The 5,000-nt window shown below is 51.6% G+C and overlaps 8 non-coding genes across 8 annotated transcripts; 5 read left to right on the plus strand and 3 right to left on the minus strand.

Moving 5' to 3' along the window:
• Positions 1–633: 633 nt before the first annotated feature.
• On the minus strand, positions 634–705 carry trnam-cau (transfer RNA methionine (anticodon CAU)). The gene has a single exon. It is a non-coding gene; the product is annotated as a tRNA-Met (tRNA).
• Positions 706–964: 259 nt separating this feature from the next.
• trnak-cuu (transfer RNA lysine (anticodon CUU)) lies at positions 965–1,037 on the plus strand. Its single transcript has one exon. It is a non-coding gene; the product is annotated as a tRNA-Lys (tRNA).
• A 427-nt stretch (positions 1,038–1,464) lies between these two features.
• trnam-cau (transfer RNA methionine (anticodon CAU)) lies at positions 1,465–1,536 on the minus strand. The gene has a single exon. It is a non-coding gene; the product is annotated as a tRNA-Met (tRNA).
• Positions 1,537–1,795: 259 nt separating this feature from the next.
• trnak-cuu (transfer RNA lysine (anticodon CUU)) lies at positions 1,796–1,868 on the plus strand. The gene has a single exon. It is a non-coding gene; the product is annotated as a tRNA-Lys (tRNA).
• A 427-nt stretch (positions 1,869–2,295) lies between these two features.
• Positions 2,296–2,367, minus strand: trnam-cau (transfer RNA methionine (anticodon CAU)). Its single transcript has one exon. It is a non-coding gene; the product is annotated as a tRNA-Met (tRNA).
• A 259-nt stretch (positions 2,368–2,626) lies between these two features.
• On the plus strand, positions 2,627–2,699 carry trnak-cuu (transfer RNA lysine (anticodon CUU)). The gene has a single exon. It is a non-coding gene; the product is annotated as a tRNA-Lys (tRNA).
• Positions 2,700–3,457: 758 nt separating this feature from the next.
• On the plus strand, positions 3,458–3,530 carry trnak-cuu (transfer RNA lysine (anticodon CUU)). The gene has a single exon. It is a non-coding gene; the product is annotated as a tRNA-Lys (tRNA).
• Positions 3,531–4,288: 758 nt separating this feature from the next.
• Positions 4,289–4,361, plus strand: trnak-cuu (transfer RNA lysine (anticodon CUU)). The gene has a single exon. It is a non-coding gene; the product is annotated as a tRNA-Lys (tRNA).
• Positions 4,362–5,000: the final 639 nt, after the last annotated feature.

Below are 5,000 nucleotides of genomic sequence, written 5' to 3' on the forward strand. Positions count from 1 at the left end.
AGATAGATGGATGGATGGATGGATAAATATTCCTCCAGTCAGCGTGAGAAGCCTTTTACGATTGCTTAGAAAACGAACTGGCTGCTGCAGTTTTTCAAGTCCTCAAGTGCAGGTGAGGTCTCTGAGAGCATATGGCTTTCTGTTACGCAACGCAAAGGAATCTAAAAGTCATAGCAGAGAATGGTTTCGATCCATCGACCTCTGGGTTATGGGTTGCTTGTTGCCTTTCTTTATGGTAAGGAAGTGTAGAGTGGCGAAGGGGACGGTAAAAGCCTGCTGGTTCAGGAAGCAGGCTGATGTGTGCACTTGTTGTCAGTTGAGACCAACGACTGTCAATGCTAGCTTCTCCCAGAGCTGTGATTTGCCTCGTCCTAGCCTTTCGCAAGGGCACGAGTTTGCAGGCTACAGTGACATTCACAAATGTTGAAAGACAGAAATACAGATAGATAGGGATAGATAGATAGATGGATGGATGGACGGATGGATAAATATTCCTTCAGTCAGCGTGAGAAGCCTTTTACGATTGCTTAGAAAACTAACTGGCTGCTGCAGTTTTTCAAGTCCTCAAGTGCAGGTGAGGTCTCTGAGAGCATATGGCTTTCTGTTACGCAACGCAAAGGAATCTAAAAGTCATAGCAGAGAATGGTTTCGATCCATCGACCTCTGGGTTATGGGCCCAGCACGCTTCCGCTGCGCCACTCTGCTCACTTGCGGGAGCTGGCCTTCACGCAAAAGTGTCAATGATGTGCTCACGTCGAGCAGGCGCTCGTAGTTCGGCATGAACTGCAGCCTGTAACCCTCCCAAGAAGTCTTTGGACCAGAATAGACGATTTGAGCCGAAGCCTCCGGATGGTGAATGCAGGCACGGAAGTCGGAAAGTATTGGACGCCCGTGCGTCCGTCAAGTGGCCGCATTTCTTCTTGCAGACTCCGGCGGGCTGTCTTGCGCTGCGGCCCCTGCAGTGGCCCGGCTAGCTCAGTCGGTAGAGCATGAGACTCTTAATCTCAGGGTCGTGGGTTCGAGCCCCACGTTGGGCGCCTCCTTCTGCTTGTTGCCTTTCTTTATGGTAAGGAAGTGTAGAGTGGCGAAGGGGACGGTAAAAGCCTGCTGGTTCAGGAAGCAGGCTGATGTGTGCACTTGTTGTCAGTTGAGACCAACGACTGTCAATGCTAGCTTCTCCCAGAGCTGTGATTTGCCTCGTCCTAGCCTTTCGCAAGGGCACGAGTTTGCAGGCTACAGTGACATTCACAAATGTTGAAAGACAGAAATACAGATAGATAGGGATAGATAGATAGATGGATGGATGGATGGATGGATAAATATTCCTTCAGTCAGCGTGAGAAGCCTTTTACGATTGCTTAGAAAACGAACTGGCTGCTGCAGTTTTTCAAGTCCTCAAGTGCAGGTGAGGTCTCTGAGAGCATATGGCTTTCTGTTACGCAACGCAAAGGAATCTAAAAGTCATAGCAGAGAATGGTTTCGATCCATCGACCTCTGGGTTATGGGCCCAGCACGCTTCCGCTGCGCCACTCTGCTCACTTGCGGGAGCTGGCCTTCACGCAAAAGTGCCAATGATGTGCTCACGTCGAGCAGGCGCTCGTAGTTCGGCATGAACTGCAGCCTGTAACCCTCCCAAGAAGTCTTTGGACCAGAATAGACGATTTGAGCCGAAGCCTCCGGATGGTGAATGCAGGCACGGAAGTCGGAAAGTATTGGACGCCCGTGCGTCCGTCAAGTGGCCGCATTTCTTCTTGCAGACTCCGGCGGGCTGTCTTGCGCTGCGGCCCCCGCAGTGGCCCGGCTAGCTCAGTCGGTAGAGCATGAGACTCTTAATCTCAGGGTCGTGGGTTCGAGCCCCACGTTGGGCGCCTCCTTCTGCTTGTTGCCTTTCTTTATGGTAAGGAAGTGTAGAGTGGCGAAGGGGACGGTAAAAGCCTGCTGGTTCAGGAAGCAGGCTGATGTGTGCACTTGTTGTCAGTTGAGACCAACGACTGTCAATGCTAGCTTCTCCCAGAGCTGTGATTTGCCTCGTCCTAGCCTTTCGCAAGGGCACGAGTTTGCAGGCTACAGTGACATTCACAAATGTTGAAAGACAGAAATACAGATAGATAGGGATAGATAGATAGATGGATGGATGGACGGATGGATAAATATTCCTTCAGTCAGCGTGAGAAGCCTTTTACGATTGCTTAGAAAACGAACTGGCTGCTGCAGTTTTTCAAGTCCTCAAGTGCAGGTGAGGTCTCTGAGAGCATATGGCTTTCTGTTACGCAACGCAAAGGAATCTAAAAGTCATAGCAGAGAATGGTTTCGATCCATCGACCTCTGGGTTATGGGCCCAGCACGCTTCCGCTGCGCCACTCTGCTCACTTGCGGGAGCTGGCCTTCACGCAAAAGTGTCAATGATGTGCTCACGTCGAGCAGGCGCTCGTAGTTCGGCATGAACTGCAGCCTGTAACCCTCCCAAGAAGTCTTTGGACCAGAATAGACGATTTGAGCCGAAGCCTCCGGATGGTGAATGCAGGCACGGAAGTCGGAAAGTATTGGACGCCCGTGCGTCCGTCAAGTGGCCGCATTTCTTCTTGCAGACTCCGGCGGGCTGTCTTGCGCTGCGGCCCCTGCAGTGGCCCGGCTAGCTCAGTCGGTAGAGCATGAGACTCTTAATCTCAGGGTCGTGGGTTCGAGCCCCACGTTGGGCGCCTCCTTCTGCTTGTTGCCTTTCTTTATGGTAAGGAAGTGTAGAGTGGCGAAGGGGACGGTAAAAGCCTGCTGGTTCAGGAAGCAGGCTGATGTGTGCACTTGTTGTCAGTTGAGACCAACGACTGTCAATGCTAGCTTCTCCCAGAGCTGTGATTTGCCTCGTCCTAGCCTTTCGCAAGGGCACGAGTTTGCAGGCTACAGTGACATTCACAAATGTTGAAAGACAGAAATACAGATAGATAGGGATAGATAGATAGATGGATGGATGGATGGATGGATAAATATTCCTTCAGTCAGCGTGAGAAGCCTTTTACGATTGCTTAGAAAACGAACTGGCTGCTGCAGTTTTTCAAGTCCTCAAGTGCAGGTGAGGTCTCTGAGAGCATATGGCTTTCTGTTACGCAACGCAAAGGAATCTAAAAGTCATAGCAGAGAATGGTTTCGTTCCATCGACCTCTGGGTTATGGGCACAGCACGCTTCCGCTGCGCCACTCTGCTCACTTGCGGGAGCTGGCCTTCACGCAAAAGTGCCAATGATGTGCTCACGTCGAGCAGGCGCTCGTAGTTCGGCATGAACTGCAGCCTGTAACCCTCCCAAGAAGTCTTTGGACCAGAATAGACGATTTGAGCCGAAGCCTCCGGATGGTGAATGCAGGCACGGAAGTCGGAAAGTATTGGACGCCCGTGCGTCCGTCAAGTGGCCGCATTTCTTCTTGCAGACTCCGGCGGGCTGTCTTGCGCTGCGGCCCCTGCAGTGGCCCGGCTAGCTCAGTCGGTAGAGCATGAGACTCTTAATCTCAGGGTCGTGGGTTCGAGCCCCACGTTGGGCGCCTCCTTCTGCTTGTTGCCTTTCTTTATGGTAAGGAAGTGTAGAGTGGCGAAGGGGACGGTAAAAGCCTGCTGGTTCAGGAAGCAGGCTGATGTGTGCACTTGTTGTCAGTTGAGACCAACGACTGTCAATGCTAGCTTCTCCCAGAGCTGTGATTTGCCTCGTCCTAGCCTTTCGCAAGGGCACGAGTTTGCAGGCTACAGTGACATTCACAAATGTTGAAAGACAGAAATACAGATAGATAGGGATAGATAGATAGATGGATGGATGGATGGATGGATAAATATTCCTTCAGTCAGCGTGAGAAGCCTTTTACGATTGCTTAGAAAACGAACTGGCTGCTGCAGTTTTTCAAGTCCTCAAGTGCAGGTGAGGTCTCTGAGAGCATATGGCTTTCTGTTACGCAACGCAAAGGAATCTAAAAGTCATAGCAGAGAATGGTTTCGTTCCATCGACCTCTGGGTTATGGGCCCAGCACGCTTCCGCTGCGCCACTCTGCTCACTTGCGGGAGCTGGCCTTCACGCAAAAGTGCCAATGATGTGCTCACGTCGAGCAGGCGCTCGTAGTTCGGCATGAACTGCAGCCTGTAACCCTCCCAAGAAGTCTTTGGACCAGAATAGACGATTTGAGCCGAAGCCTCCGGATGGTGAATGCAGGCACGGAAGTCGGAAAGTATTGGACGCCCGTGCGTCCGTCAAGTGGCCGCATTTCTTCTTGCAGACTCCGGCGGGCTGTCTTGCGCTGCGGCCCCCGCAGTGGCCCGGCTAGCTCAGTCGGTAGAGCATGAGACTCTTAATCTCAGGGTCGTGGGTTCGAGCCCCACGTTGGGCGCCTCCTCTGCTTGTTGCCTTTCTTCATGGTAAGGAAGTGTAGAGTGGCAAAGGGGACGGTAAAAGCCTGCTGGTTCAGGAAGCAGGCTGATGTGTGCACTTGTTGTCAGTTGAGACCAACGACTGTCAATGCTAGCTTCTCCCAGAGCTGTGATTTGCCTCGTCCTAGCCTTTCGCAAGGGCACGAGTTTGCAGGCTACAGTGACATTCACAAATGTTGAAAGACAGAAATACAGATAGATAGATGGATGGATGGATGGATAAATATTCCTTCAGTCAGCGTGAGAAGCCTTTTACGATTGCTTAGAAAACGAACTGGCTGCTGCAGTTTTTCAAGTCCTCAAGTGCAGGTGAGGTCTCTGAGAGCATATGGCTTTCTGTTACGCAACGCAAAGTAATCTAAAAGTCATAGCAGAGAATGGTTTCGATCCATCGACCTCTGGGTTATGGGTTGCTTGTTGCCTTTCTTTATGGTAAGGAAGTGTAGAGTGGCGAAGGGGACGGTAAAAGCCTGCTGGTTCAGGAAGCAGGCTGATGTGTGCACTTGTTGTCAGTTGAGACCAACGACTGTCAATGCTAGCTTCTCCCAGAGCTGTGATTTGCCTCGTCCTAGCCTTTCGCAAGGGCACGAGTTTGCAGG

This window comes from Amia ocellicauda, chromosome 12 (assembly GCF_036373705.1).
Source record: "Amia ocellicauda isolate fAmiCal2 chromosome 12, fAmiCal2.hap1, whole genome shotgun sequence".
NCBI lineage: Eukaryota > Metazoa > Chordata > Actinopteri > Amiiformes > Amiidae > Amia > Amia ocellicauda.